Raw genomic sequence first — 16,417 nt, 5'->3', positions numbered from 1 at the left:
GTTTGAACACTTTTGGGAAGCACTGTGCATTCTTCTTCAATTTTTTTATGAAATGTCAAAATGTCAGTGTCCTTGTACTTGTACTAGATGCTTAATAATTATTTTATGTTGAGGTGCTGAATGATTTTTTTAAATGTTCATTAAGAAAGTGTTAATATGCTTGAAGTCGGAGGAGAAAAGTGCTTGGTCCTGAGAAATACTGTATATAACAGAGGCTGAGGGGGATAAAAATGCATACAGTACATCACCAGAACCAGATGGTATTTTTCCAAATGCTATTAAAGTAATGAACCATGCTATTCATAAACCATTAGCTATGATCTTTTAGGGGTCACTTAAATGGGATCTTTACCCAGTTAGACAATGCAAATGAAGTGCCATTCACTAAAGGCACATTGTCTAAAGGGATGTAGGCATCTTTCTTCTGTTATATGTAAAGTTATGGACAGTTTAATTAGAGCTAAGATTTTTTTCTGCGGTAGTGCTTACTAGATGACTGGAGAAGGAACAGTTCAGGACAGGGTAGGGTTATCACCTGGTCACGGGGTAGCCAATCACCTCTCTTGTTTTTTGTTTGGAACAAGCTTTCTTGAAAATCTTCTGGATCACTTGTTAGTCTGTCACTTGGACCTCTTCTCCAAAATCTGTTTTTCCTTCAAGCTAGTTCATCTCCCTCACCTTCTTTCCCTCTTACTGGCTGCGAAGTGGTGCCTCTGCCCTTTCCGCACTATTTCACACACTTTCTTGAAGAGAGCACCCATACAGGGAGAGAACTGCCCCTGCCGGTCGTCACAGGCATTATCACTCACAGATCTGTCCTCTTCACACACCCAAGAGCTGACAGCCTGTCACACAAGACTACTTACTGTAGATGGGCTGAATCACCTCCTCTCTTTTATCACTTGCACCCTTTGAGCAAGCATCAACAGTGATAGATCTTGTGGTAGTGCATGTTAGAAAAGTTTCTGAGAAAGTTTCACAAAGGGGCTGGTTTGATTTTTCAGGTGAAAGATGGAATCAAAGTTAATGTACATGATTGGAATGAGAAATTAATACAGTAAGTTGTAGCTCATCCTAATTTATGTAAGCAATGTAGACTTTGGACAAAAATGTGTACCAGCCGAGACACGAGAACTACCTACCTGAACACTCAGCTAGGCACAGACTAGTGACAGTAGTTTCTAGTGTTAAGCCAGCTCTACCCTACCCACCTTAATGGAGACTTTCCACTGTTTCCTGCAAGCTGCAGACTGCTTCCTCCAGACCCTGTAGATAGTAATCACACTGTCTGAAAAAAAAGATACCTATGATATATTTTGTTAGCTTTTTGTGTGACCATAGTTTTCATTTTTTCCTAGAGCATAATATTTCAATCAGAAGTACAAATAAGCCTTTTTTAGTTGGAAGAGGCTGGGCTACTGTAGTGCTGTATCTGTAAAGCAAAATATCTGCAAGAGGGTATTGCTGTAGAATCATCAGTGAGACACTGGCTGAGCTACTATACATCAACAAAGGAAACACAGTGAGTAAACATGCAACCCTTCACAAGTCCAGGTGTGAAAAAATTACTTGCCGTTTTAAGATCTTAAGAAAAAGATAATGGTTCTGTATTTGAGTTGGATTTGCATCTGCATTTCCTTGACCATTCTGAATTCCAGGCTGGGCACTGCTGTTGTAGCAAGGAGTTTAACAAAAGGTACAGTAGGTCATTCAACTTGCCCCAGTAAAGGCTCTTCTAAATAAATGGTCTTCTAAGTCATTGAATTTGTTCTCAATTACCTTACATGCTAAAATAAAGGAATAAAAATTACATTATATGTTTGTAAACCACCTGCATAATGTTAAATAGTAGTGAAACAGAAAAGGATGTTATAGTATATGGTTCACTGTCTGAATCCTCTCAAATCTCTGTAAATTCAAAGTTCCCTAGTATCTTAGATAAAAGTATTTAACATTATTTTGCAATTAAAGTGTTCTCACAGCACTCTTGTTAAATATAAATTTTGAATAGTCTTGAACAGATTCCTGTATTAAAGTTGTAAGCAGCACAGGTCACTTTGGCTAAAAAAAGCTGTACAGTTTGTCAGTTTATTTTATTGCCACAGATGCTAATATGCTTATATTAATATGCTAATATAAGTCTTGTATAACATTCCAAAAAGCTGTTAGGTTTGTTAGTCTGAAATTGCTATGCCTGAGTTTTAACCAAAGTACATTTTTGAAAATAATAAAAATAATAATAATGATTAATAATAACTGCTTACACTTATTTAGCGCTTTTCTGGACACTCAAAGTGCTTTACAGGTAATGGGGACTCCCCTCTACCACCACCACCAATGTGCAGCCCCACCTGGATGATGCGACGCCAGCCACAGTGCGCCAGTACACTCCCCACACACCAGCTCTCAGTGGGGAGGAGAGCAGAGTAATGAAGCCAATTCATACAGTAGATGGGGATTATTAGGAGGCCATGATTGGTAAGGACCAATGGAAACTTTGGCCAGGACACTGGGGTTACACCCCTACTCTTGAGAAACACCCTGGGATTTTTAATGGGCTGCCGGTTGTGAGCTGCAGTATGATATGGCTGCTTATTCAAAATAAGCTTGAATTAGTACACTTCTTTCTGCAGGCCACGGGAAATTCATAGCTTCTGGAGTCTGGAGCAGGGCTAAAGGTCTTGTTTAGCCGGCAGTAATGAACAACAGTCCCATTGTGTACTAACCTGCAGAACATACATTTGAATGTGGACATTTAAAATTGCGGCATGATGGTTTTCAAACTGTTCCTGCCAATATAGTCTTCTGTTTTGATGGCAGTATAATAAAATGTGGTGTTTTTTTGTAGTTTCCAGTTGTGTTTTGAGTAGTGCCTGGATTCATTTACACAGCTGACAGTCTTGTCCCTCAAAAGAGATTAGCTAATAATGAATGGATTCAAAACATTTGAATTTGATTTTTGCATATCTATAAATATATTAATACTGCATTTAGGAAATGTTGTTTTATAACATTAATGGTGCATTTATTCAATTAATTATTCAAATACAGATGTTCGAGAGCATACATGCTTTTCTGCATAACTTGTCTTTATTTGTTATTTATTTTAAATCTCAGAAGATATTAAATACTTTAATTTTAAAATAGATCTTAAATGTGTGTTTAAATTTTGCTGCTATTGTTAACAAATTTGGATGCAGGTATACAAATCATTACTGCACAACCCTTGACAGTATGTTATCATCATACATTAAGTGGGTCTATCAGGAAAAAAGTCAGACCCTCCTTTGAACCTGATAACGTAAATACAAGTTCATACCTCCAGTAGATTCAGGGGTTTTATCTGATAATACACCTCATATTTGGAACTCATCCAAAGGGGTTTCTCATATAACATATCACATTTTAATATTTAATAGATTTGACCTCAGATTATTCAGTGATTCCTTACATCTGTCTTGGACATACAATTTGTTTAAAACATACTATATCCGTCATCATAAATTAGAAACAAAACAATACAGATGCAAAAACGTTGTCTGAAAATCTCATACAACATGTATGGAACTGGCCAAATACAAGTGTTTCCCTGCGGAGTTTGAAAAAAATGTGTGGATGTTATTTTCAGATCAATAAGTTGCTTATAACCAAACAAGTAAGATGGGCTGAGTGACATTTTCTCATTTGTAAGCTGTCTGTTCTAATTCTCCATGAACATTTCTCAAATGATTCCAATTGGTTTTGTGACTTTGGCTCTTTTTTAGTGTTCAGTTACTCTATAAGTGCTGAAGCAAATTGGACAGTTTTTAAAATAAATTTAGATCTTCATTACACCTAAGCATCCATTCTCTGTGCATAATATGTCTTTCATTATCTTTAGCTACGTTCTAAACCATTAAAAAAGCTTGTTTCTGAATAAAAAAGGATCGGATTAAACTACATAAAGTACATGTAACTCACTAAAAGACTATAGAGTACTACAGTAACCATTTGTTCAATGGGTGTTTGATGCAGCATTTGAAATGATACACAATGATAACTGTCCAAAGGGAGGTGCCACCTCAACACTACTATGCAAACTGTCCAGATTGTCTGGAATGCTTGGCTGTCCTGAAACCAGGTCTGGATGGTTGAAGTAGTGCCACTTTTGCCTTCTCTTGGCTGCCGTAATGTGCAGGTTCATAAACACAAAATCCACCAGTTGTAATATATATGTTACGGACATGGACTGGGATCCGTGTCAGGTCTTGTAGAAGACCCTATGCGATGCGGTGAGAGCTGGAGAAAATAATAGTGACAGTCCGCAAGACAGTGAATGGGGGAGACAAGGAATAGCATCCAAATCCAAACAGGTCCAAAGGCAGGTCAGGGCACAGTCCGGAAGTCCAGCGGCGAGTAATCCATCCTGGGACGCGACAAGGTTAAAATCCCTGGGAAGTTGGAAAACACGAACAGACAAAACATGGAGGTCCAAGGGTGACGGGGCGAGTTCCCCCAGACCCCGGACTCAGGAAGCGGGAGGTGTCGGGGATGAGGCCTGTGCCCTCAGGAGAGGGGCGTAGGGTTTCCTGGTGCCAGGCGGGTCTCGCGACATCCTTACCCTAATGATGAGCCCTGAGGACTGGAGGAGCTGGTCTTTAAATAATAAAGCTAAGAAGGTACACCTGGGGAGCTTAACAATCACAGGAATAATAATGGGAGTAGTGGAGCGCCCTCTAGGGAGGGATGTCGGGCATGACAATATACTGTAGGTGCTCCTGCTGTGTTATTGACGCCTGTTTCAGCTAGTGTTACAATAAAGCCTTGGCAAGTCATTTTCTCTTTATTGTGCCTTTTTTGTCTGTCACTGCATATTTGTTTTTCTGTAGACGGTTTGGTTAGACGGGTTTGTATTTAATATTTTATGATAAGTTTGATTTTGTAATTAGCTTTCCTGCCTCATCAAAGCATGGCTTTGAAGCAGAAACATTTTTAGGAATCATATTAGATGAATGCTGCAGGGTAACAGGAACATTAATCTAAAATTACAAACTAACATTTGCTTTCGAACTATTTTTCATGTACAGCATATATACCAAAAATCGTGTATTGCATTTATAACTTGACTTATAAAGAGTTTTTTTTTTTCTGAAGTGCTGAGAATCCACACAGATATCTTAAGAACATATCAAGGTTGCAAACAGAAGGAGATCAAACGGCCTTATTTTGAAATTAATTTTGCTTCCCCGTTTTGTAACAGTAGTCATGTATCCATCCATTCATTTTTTCATTGATTGACAAATCATCCGTCAGAAACTCTCCTATTCGTGTTTAGAGACAGGTTTCCTCTACTGAAAAAACAGATTTATTTTAAAGCTTCTTCCCACCTGAAGCATACATCACTTGTTAAACAATAAGGGTTCCAAATGATAAATATTTCCCCTTTAATTTTACTGTAGTAAGTATTGAATACACCACTTCCTCCTCATCTGCAATTTTTCGTACTCCTGGCGTGAGGTCAAGACTGGCCTGAGAATCTTTCTTGAAGTTTCCAGAACATTCTCTGGGGCCCATTCTCTTTGGAGGCTCAATCCAAAATTCATGCGCGTGTGTTTTCCACATGCATCTTCCCTGCATCCCACATCCCTTCCTAGTTCATTATTTGTTCTGCATCAGTACAGTCGCTTGCAGTGCTTCTCTGGCTTTTCTTGTGTTAAAAGCCTTTAACCATGCCAAAATGTCAATAAACTGAGATATGCTGCAGTGATATACTTTTGTAAAAATATGTAATCCTTGATTTCACCATCGGGTTCACTAGTGCCATCATCAACACATTCTCATGGATATTCATATACAGTACCATGGACTCATCGCATCTTGACTAAAGATCACTGCACTCAATAGCAGTAAAGTCATGTTATTTTTTATGATGTTCCTTTATAATAGGAAACTGTGCTGTACTGTGTTTGTTCTTGTCATGCTCCTTTGCCTTTTGGCATATTAATGTTGATTTGCACTTATATTGTATACAGACATGTTATCTTTACTGTATATGGTATCCGAGAGCTTTTTCCCCAGCACACACTTTTTTTATCATCAGTGGACAGTGAGGGAGTTTACCTTTTCATGTGATCCTACTGACCCCTGTGAGGAAGAGGTTTTTAGGTTGATTCTGAATGATGTTTTGAATGATGGAGCTTGATGGCCTGAGTAAGGTAGAAATTATGCTTGGAAAGCTACATTAATTTTAAAAGTGAAGCCAGCTTTGATAGTTAATGACAGTAGACACTAAATCAGCTCTGAGAAGCGTTTAATACATTGTTCTTTAGACTACTATAGCATGGCAAAGAAGATTCCTTTTTTGGCTTACACAAATGTAGGTTTCTACAAATACAATAGGCTTCTAATTAATAAAGCTTTTAATTTGTGAAAATTTCTACAGCACAATAAATTGAATTTGTTTGTCCTAATGATGGTTAATGTATAGTATCTTCAGTTTTGGAGTTACAATACAGTAGTTACTAGCTTTAGGAGTTTAAGTCTGGGTCAGGACAGGTAACCCCTTGTTGAGTTTGTATTGGGATGCCATCAGCAGATCTGCTTTACTGGGGAAAAAGTGGTGATTAAAACTGGCTACAAGCATCTTATCCCTCTGTATCTGTGCCAGGGTGCTGCTGTGGGCACTCTGTCATGGGCACAGGAGACCTATGGTACTTCTGAAATCTGTGGAACATGGATGAGAAAGCAGACTGGGATGAGTCTGCTCTGGTAGCACCATACAGTAGGTAATTTAGTTATCTTATTGTCCTATTAGTGAAAAAGTATAGTGACAAGGCTTTAAGGAGCTGTCTATCTGGAGCTCATACCACAGGAACCGAGCTCTTTTTTATTGCTGTTATGATCAATGCATTCTTTAAAATTTGCATAATAATACATACTATATGTGCCCATTGAGATATTCATACAACAAGTTGCATTTTCTCTGTGAATCAGTACAAAACTGAAGACATCAGTTTCTGATGAGTGGAAGTATTTAAAGGAGATGGTGATGTTTTCCAGATAACTCTCGGACTGCTTTTTATTCATTCTAAAGAGGGGGAGTAAAATTTTTCCAAAATAATCATTTTCTGTGTTACTCGCATCTTCTCGTCTGATAAAATCTGTGCGCCTCTTTTCTCACGAAAGGTGCTTTGCTGAAGAGTCTCAGCTGTATTGACGGTTTTCACTTCACCCCTGGGAGGAGTGCCAAAACCGAGAGAAAGAACGGAGTCTCAAATCTTCCCTACTTTCAGATGAAGGCATGATCTATTGGTCCTCTGATTAATTTTTTTATGGTTTTATCATCTGCACTGCAGCATTTTAAAATCATAAAGGAAAAAAAATCATCTCTCTCCTGCTCAGAATCCAGACTCATAGTAGGATCTCTACTCAGGTTTGACAGAATCTCGTTGCTGCTGCCTTGCACGAGGGATTGAACTTTTTGTAAGATTTACTGTACACACGTGTTATTTTTCTCTTGAGTTCTGGACCTTCTTACTGTATATCAGAAACACAACGGGAATTGTAAGGAAGATCCATCACAGGGCACTCACACAAGGGCCAGTATTAGTGAAGCCCATTTCACCTTCCAGTATGTGTTTAGACTCCAGGAGGAAAATGGAGCAACTAGAGGAAACCACATGAACTTGGGGAGAGCACACAAACTTCACACAAATAGCACAGCAGGAATTGAAACCCAGGGCCCCAAAACTGTTAGCCTCAAATGAAGTTCTAACTGTTTCCATACCCTTACATGTACAGGTGTCTGACTTACTGTTCTATATACTCTTCACCTGGTCCAGTTTTATCACCTTTCTTGTGAATGGGCACAACACCAGCAATTCTCCAGTCCCTGGGTACGACCTCTTGTTTTCTTAAGTAGAATTGGTAGGATATCTGGTCCTAAGAATTGGGTTTTACAATTGGGTCCTAAGAGATGTTCTCTTACCAAAATACCTCTGCGTCTGTGCTTATGCTATTTAGTATCCAGTATATTTTATTTCAGAGTGCTCTTTAAAAAGCACCTGTATTTTATTTTCTGAATTACCTATTAACTGCAGTATGTCCATGATTTTCTTAATCTTCTATAAAAGTCGTCTGTGATGAGTAGATGGCGAACATTCATCTTTTTTGTCATTACTTATTCTCCCTTATTGGCATTTTTCACATTTTCATAGTGGAAGTAGTGGAACAAGATGGTCCATATGCAAAAGAGTCTGCTTGTCCTATGGTACACACACCCATCATTATATTATGGGTTTCGTGGTCAGGGGGGCTGCTAAGAAAACAGTCTATGCAGGTTCTTTGATTGTCACGTTTGCTTATGTCTATTGTCACTTTAATGAACACGCACATCTAACTGGGTTCTGAAAAATTTGTTTCAGAGCAGATTATGTTGGAGAATCTCATATTAAAATACATCTTTAATTCTTTTCAATATATTACAGTTGGTATTAATATTAAAGTTCTTTCGCAAATTTGTCATTGAAAGCTGAGGGTGCTATTTTCCATCTCTGGCTCGCATTTTCAGAATCTACCGTTAGCTGCAGTAGAGAAAAGCAATCTCTTTTTGACTTCATAAACTATTCTTTATGCATTTACGTCCCTTGCATGTCCTTCCTCTAAAAAGCACTATGTGTTATACAACCAATAAAATATGACAGTATTGCTATATATCTAAAAATGTTTTTTATAAATATTTTAAGCGCTATTATGAGCATTCTGGCTTTAATTATAGAAAGTTATAGAAAATCTTTTACATTAATTATTCTGTGCTTTACACATTTTTGGGAATGCTTAATTGTCTTGATGGTGCTAACGGGGAGTGGCAGTCAAAATACTGTACATGTGGATTTTCTTATTTGAGGAAAATAATTGTTTGACTGTATATTATTATTAGCGACAATTTACAAAACAGTGCTTGTTATATTCTCCTTAAAAAGCCCAAGAGGCATCAATCCACTTCGCATGTAGGAGTTAATGAGTATCATTTGCCTTGCAGTAAAACCTTGATTTAAACTTGCTGTTCCTTTACAGCTCAGTTTTAGAATGTCAATTGAATAAATAGACTATTTTAATATAATCACATGTCCCACTCAGTTTTCTAACGTAAAATAAGAACATATTGATTGTTATGTCTCAGAATAATAAATCACACTGGTTAACTGTGTCTATGGGAATATTCATAAAACAGCATCTGTTTTATTAGGGCGGTAAAGAGTGTGACTGTCTTGTGGTGCCTGTTTCTGAACGAGGTTTACTTTAAGTAAAGAGGTAGAAGGTTAGGCCATCAGAACACTTTTACAAACTTTTTCTCTGAACTGTGGCTACCAGCGTAAAATAATCTAGAGGAACTCCACATGTCTCCACATGTCCACATTAGTCATGACTGGAGCAACATTTGGCCCATTCCAAAATCTTTGACCATGTAAGCATCAACCTAAATTATCTTCACCCAGTATGCTTGACTCCTAGCAGATGCTGTTAAATGAATCGACTGTGTGCACTACTTCTTTGGGTACGCGTTTTCCAGAGAGAGCTCTGAGTTTGCAGGGGTTTGTAAGTGTCTGGATGTGCTTAGGTTTTGGAAACAGGGTTTTTCTTCTTTGTCCTTTAAATGAGGATATTCCTTATTGTCAACAAAGTCTGAAATGCTGTTGCCGACACTGTCAAATCCCTATTTCACAGTGCTTCTACTACAGTAGATGCTGCATTACTGCTTCTTCTTATGGGTCCTTGTGGTTGAAACATAAAGGGGGGTTACCACTGTCTGCGGGAGATGTTGGTATATTACCATTACCAAAGTCATGACCTAATGTTCAGTTGTTTTCTTACCAAGGGCATAAACACTTCTGTTCCAAATTCTTGAAGTGAGAGACTGCAGTTTTTTGTTGCTTGAAGACATTTAGGGTTTTCTAAAGAAGAATTACTGAAAGCCATTCAAGGTCAGTGGATCACCTGGAAATATTTCAGCCTGCATGATGATCCTTCCCGAAAAAAAAAAAAAGATCTGTTTATTCGTGTTACCTTATTTTGCAGGCAGTATTGTTCTTTGGATTTGCACTTAATGCACGTTGTAATTCACATTGGATAAAGGGTGTGTTCTAAACAACCAGAAATAATAATTAAAAGGGAGAAAGAGAGGATGAGATCTGGCCTCGTCATGCTTGTATTTTTGCTGTGCAGCCATATATATATATATATTTTTTGTTTTGCAATGTGAATTCATTAGGCGTACGAGTGCTTCTGTGGTGCAGGCAAGATGAACATGCTGTCAAAGCTTTGCTCAACTAGGAAATGAATTGCTGGTTAAACTCTTTTTTTCATACTGTATTTCTCATCATAATTTGAAATTGTAAGGCAGTGTGCCAATTTATCAGCCAGGTTCAGCTGCACTAAACAGGGCTGTAATGATTTTATTTACAGTACTGTATTAGGTAAATTAATTGTGACTTTGGGGTGCATGGTGGCAAAGTGGTTTGCATTGCTGCCTTGCAGTGCTATGGCCCTGGGTTCAAGTCCTGGGGTGGTATCTGCATTGAGTTTGTACTGTATGTTCTCCCAGTGTTTGTGTGTTTCCTTCAGGTGCTCTGGTTTTCTCCCATAGTCCAAAGACATACTGTTAGGTTAACTGGGTTCTGGGAAAAACTGGGCCTTGTGTGAGAGTATACTGTATGTGTTGTGGCTGTGTGTGTCCTGTGGTGGACTGGTGTCCTGACTAGGGTGTATTCTCCCTTTTGCCCGTTGGATACTGGATTTTGCTCCATTGTCTCCTGTGATCCTGTCCTGGATAAAGAAGTTATAAAATGAAAGGATGCATGGATGGAATTTTGACTTTATTGATGAGATGGTATAGACACACTGATTTGTGATCAGTTGCAATTTAAGGGTATAATATTTGTCAAACTTATAGAATTGTTTTGGTCAGATACAGTATAATACTAATTGGATAGTAAAAATAAAATAAAATGGAGTTATGCCGAATATAAGAAGATAAAACAGAAATTGTGATCCAAATTTCTGTCTGTTAGATCTACTACTAAAATGAGGAAGTGAGTCTCAGGAGTACATTTACAGTACTCCTGTGGGCTTGGCGTTGCTCTGTAAATTCTCCCATTTCCTACACAGTACACAGTCACAAAATTTTCTGCTACTGTATTGTCCAAAAACGAGAATGATTACTGTAATAGTTCATCACTGTATCAGTTTAAATTTAGATGTTTAAATCTTTAATTTAGACATGATGTTGCTATCATACTGCATAGCACATAGTCATAGTGTACAGTCCATATTTTTAAAATAGGTCCGGCATTCAACAATTGCTGCACAATTAAATATATTTGAAATGGCACTACATATTAAAAAAAAGACGAATAAACAACCTTAAAATCGTAATATTGGTGCAATCTACAGTGCTATTTATGTTTTTCATTATTTTTAATAAATTGGGTGAGGAAGAGTGTGCTTTGGACTAATGTAAATAGAGGTATCTATTACTGGCTTTGCTTAATACAATATTTATTTTTAAATAGACTTATCCATATCTTTTCTTAATACTTATGTTTATTTTAATGTAAATATACTGCATTCTTTGGTGAAACGATTTAATATCCAGGCAACATGCTCATAAAGTGTGTGTTTTGCAAGCTTTCATTTTTGGTAATCATCCTATTATTCACAGTCCTGTTCAGCTTTACCAAGGGCGTAGTTAAAAACCAACATAGCCTGCTAGATAAGCAAAAATACATAAAATAATATATGGAGTCATTTCCATTGGGTAGATGTAGGATACTCTACATGGTGTATGAATTTATTTTAGTTTTGCAACTCCATTTCACCTATATTTTCCATAGGAATAATAATTACTTTCACAATCCAGGTTGTAATTTCTTTTCGATTTTAATTTCCCAGCAGCAAACATGCCTTCAATTAAGATATGGGACCATTAGAGTTAATTACCAATAGAGACAGTGTTTATTTTGAATTTCAACTACTAAGCAGTGTAGCATATGAGGTTGCACTGCCTGCACTGGGCAATAAACCTTTATTAGGCTGTTAGATTTAGAAAACGTGCAATAGAGAGATGTTATTGTAGATTTAGTGTGTTTTTTTTTCATGTGGCACTGTTCGGCGGTGATATTTGATATATACAGTGCTTAATATATATTCTTAGCATAACCAATTATATATTTATGTACAGCCAGTGGGGTAAGGGCACTAAAGCTCATATTGTTAACAGTGTTAAAATTGGCGATTATGAGAAGAACAGTGAAGAACATATATTTTGCAATACAATGTGTTCACAGTTCAAATGATTTAATCTGGATCCCTTCCACATCTGATTTTCAAAAAAAAAATGGTAACGGTTAGGAAATATATAAAGGTTTTGATTGTAATTTACTCCTAGGGACTCCTCGTAATAAAAATAAGGGAGTATTGTCTGCATATAATAAAATAAAGAATGAATGCCCTGTCCTTATTTCTTATTGTGAAAATTAAAATCTGTGCAGAACCCTCACACTGCTTATATATCACTCACAAACTGTGAAATTAACCTGCCATCTTAACCAATACTCTTACTACTGAAATATCTGACCACTTGCAAATGAAATTCAACATTTTGTGCATTAACTGCCACTGCTGATAACCTTTTTTTTTATAATGCACTGTAACCAAGTCTTAAACAGTTTTTATAGAGGGTGGAAAAGAACATTAACAGACTTAATATATCCATCTTTACGAGGAACCATAAAGTCCTTTACCTAAACGGGTTACTCCTTCTGAATGAAATAAGGTGTGATCCATGAAATAAGAATGGGTTTTTTTTTGGAATCCCTTTTAAAATTTGGAGAGAATTTGAAGACCTTTGTGCTTCAACACACCTGTAGTGTACTTAATGTAAAACTGAAATTACTCTACACGTGTACTCCTTTTATTGAGGTTTCCATGCCATTAATTTGACACATTTTTCTTACAATTATTTTTTTTTTCCTATTTTATGTCCTTCCCCAATTCATAATTTTCAGTTTTAATCAGTTCAGCTCGCTGGTAGGACCATCATACCAGCAAATGAAGAAAAAAAAAACATTCTTCCATTTTCCCCACCATTACTCCTACAGTGCCTACACAGGAGAGGAAGCAATGAAAGAAGGAGTAATCCAGCTTTCATGTCATTAGTGAAAGCTTGCCGGAACCCTGTAAGTCACAGGAAGGTTACTGGCAATAGCTGAAGTGTTGGACCTCAGCTACCCTCTGATCAGGCGCCTTTACTGACTGAGCCAGAGGATAGCACTGTTAATACCCTTGTTTAATGATGTTGCAATGATTGCAAACAAAGTAGTTTAATTAAAGTAGTTATTAAAGAAAGTAGTAGGGATATTCAGAATTTATGAGAAGACACTGAAAGCAAGGACACTGAGATACCAGACTTTTGCTAAGTATTTATGTACATTATAAGGTTACAGTGGAGCACTGCGTCAGGGTATGAGGAGCAAAGGAACAAGAAGAGAGTTAATTCCATGCAGACGGGCAAGAAGAAAGGTCAGGAACAGCTGCAGAGCCCTTTTCAGGTATGTAGAGGAAGGGAACGAATATAGGTTGGGGAAAGGAAGACAAAGAAAATGTCAGAACGTTTAGGGGGCTAAAGAGACAGAAATCCATGCAGTGGTTGCTGTTGGTTGAGGTAAAGTCAGCACTTTCACAAGTATTTATTTGTGTGACTCTTCCTCCAGTACAGTAGTATTGTATGGGTTTGCCATTATTCTGCATTCATATCAGATTTGCAGCACTGAAAGTTTTTGAATCAAATCACAGGTTACATGAACGTGAGACACTGACGGGGATCTGTGCTTTAAAGCAGTAGGATAACAGCCCGTGTTTCATGAGTATTCGTGCCTATGGGGTGTGAATAAAAAATCAGGTTCTGAAAAGCCTCCTCCACACTATTTGGGAAGACGTACGGTACAAAGGGGAACTAACTTGATGTCACAGAAGGGAATCTTTTGTGGATTTGAAGCTGAATTATAATTTGGTACATTGATCTTATTCAGCTTTAAATGTATTTTACTGGAACTGTTTTTGCTTGCATTGTAGTTTAACAGGATAACTAATAATTACACCAGAAACAATTGTGAAGCCCCTAGAATACAAAATGTATAATAATACGTTCCACAGGTAATATGAGAATAACAAAAAAAGCTCAGAGCTTTTATTTTTTTTATTAAAAATATCTGATTATTCAACAAAAGGAAAGCTTCCCTGCTGACCTCCAGTTACTGTAGTTTAGATGTTTGTATAACTTACTGAATAGGTATTTTTTTAATTTAATGAGCAGAATTCCAATAAACTATGAACAATAAAAATGATGTTAATAAAAGTGTATATACTTTGATTTTACACGATTAATTATTTGCTTGGCATGATTTCTTCAATACTAATCTCATAAAAATCCAGTTGAAATTAAATTCCTTTTTTGCATGGTCATGAATTCCAGAAAATTTTAATCGGATCAAATAAAGGTGCCTAACCTGAGTCTTCACATTTTTGCTTTGAGTAAATTCTTAAATACGTGCAATTAATTGTGTACTAGTATTTTGAAGAACATACTGTAGTTTGTTTTAGGCATTTTATCACATGGTGCATTGAGGTATAAATGCACTGGAAAATATTTTAAAAAGTCAGGTACCTGAACTACACACACACAAACTGAGAGTCCTGTAATCTCTTAAAATGGAGGCAATTTCCATAACAATGTTGTGCAGTTTTTAAGAATGTATATAAAAACAGCACCAGAAATGTGTTCTATGACTTGGCATGCCATGGGAATGTTCCTACTTTGTGTAAAAAAAACAAAAAACACCGGTGTATGTTGAATTCTTAATAAAAACAAATATTTAAAAGTAATGAATTTGCTTACTTGCAGTTCCATTGTTTCTCTAGCTACCAACTCCCATTTAACACATGGACAGAGTTTTCAACTTATAAAGTAAATTGGCCATTCAGTTTAGATACTGAATTCAATACTTGAGCACAAATGTAACATAAATAAAACACCATCACACACTGCACCAGGGATCTATCTTCTTGGGAGCAGATATAATTTACGATGTGCTAGGCATACAGCATAAATATTGCTGGTGCTTTATCACAACCTAACAGTAAAACTGATTGAATTGATCCATAGCAGGCCAGGCAAAAAGAAGAAAAGAAATCTTTAGCACCTCTCTGCACTAAACTTCAGATGAAGGGGTAAAGGATCTTCAGTCCTCTGCACGCTAACCGATGCCTTTCTGTGACATGCATTTGTGTGCGTTTAAGCCTGGCTTCAATTTACTGGAGGTGCTGAACCCACACCATCCTCTGGGAGAGGGCTTAGAGAGGAAGAGAAGAGGTGTGCGCCGTGCAGAGGCATTCCTTTGGATTGATTAAATTACCCTCAGGACAAGATGGTTGTGACTTTTTGATTGATTCCCTGGAGGGACTGTATGAAATTACGGTTGCAGGTTCAAAAGCTGTACCCGCTGTCTCTCAAAGTGGACTTCTGAGAACTGTGTTGAACTTAGCCGTACAGTAAGGTGTGATCCCGGTCTCAGTAATGTCGGTTCTAATTGCCACCCATCAGAAGATAAATACCACTACCTCCTCCAGAATGGTAAGGAACCTCACATCCATGCATGTCTCTCTGTGTGCATGTTTCTATAGCTACTGTACAGTATGTATATGTGAACATTCAAGGAAATAGGAGTGCCATTTCAAGCATGCTTTCTGACTCTGAAGGCAGATTCACTATGTAGTGTACAACTATGCACGGCATGCAAGAATGTATTTTTTCCACACTGCAGCATAAAAATAAGAATATGTTTTCGAAAGGATTGCAGTCTTTGATAATAGCTCTAAAGCTCTTATCTTAAACTGTGTTATTTGAGCACAACATTTGCTTTTTCACTATTGGAATCATATGCTAAAACCCTATTTTTTTACTACACAAGTATAGAGTTATGGTTTGATCTTGCTTATTGCTTTTAACTATAAGAAATGCGCAATTTTTTTTATCCTTTACCAGAAACTTAATGATATTGTGTTTTTCCAGGTGTGTGGCCGTTTGTCACAAGGTGCAAATGCAAGCCATTGCAGTAAGATTTATACGAATAATCCATACTGTATAATACCTTTAAGAATCTACATTTACAGTCCTCATGGCTGGGTTGGAAATGTGCATTTAGTGTTCTCAGTCAAAGTCCAGGTCCTGCTGTACTTTGAAATCAGCCTTAGAGACCTTGTTTTTGTTTTGTGGCTGACATTCTATTAGAGTTTGGCCAAACTGCTTCGTCAGCTTTTAGACTTTATATTGTATACATCTAACAATCCATCCCTTCAAGTAGGTGCACCCAAATATGCTCTG

The sequence above is a fragment of the Atractosteus spatula genome, chromosome 6 (assembly GCF_055471065.1).
Source record: "Atractosteus spatula isolate fAtrSpa1 chromosome 6, fAtrSpa1.hap1, whole genome shotgun sequence".
Lineage (NCBI taxonomy): Eukaryota > Metazoa > Chordata > Actinopteri > Semionotiformes > Lepisosteidae > Atractosteus > Atractosteus spatula.
This window is presented reverse-complemented; position numbering follows the sequence as displayed.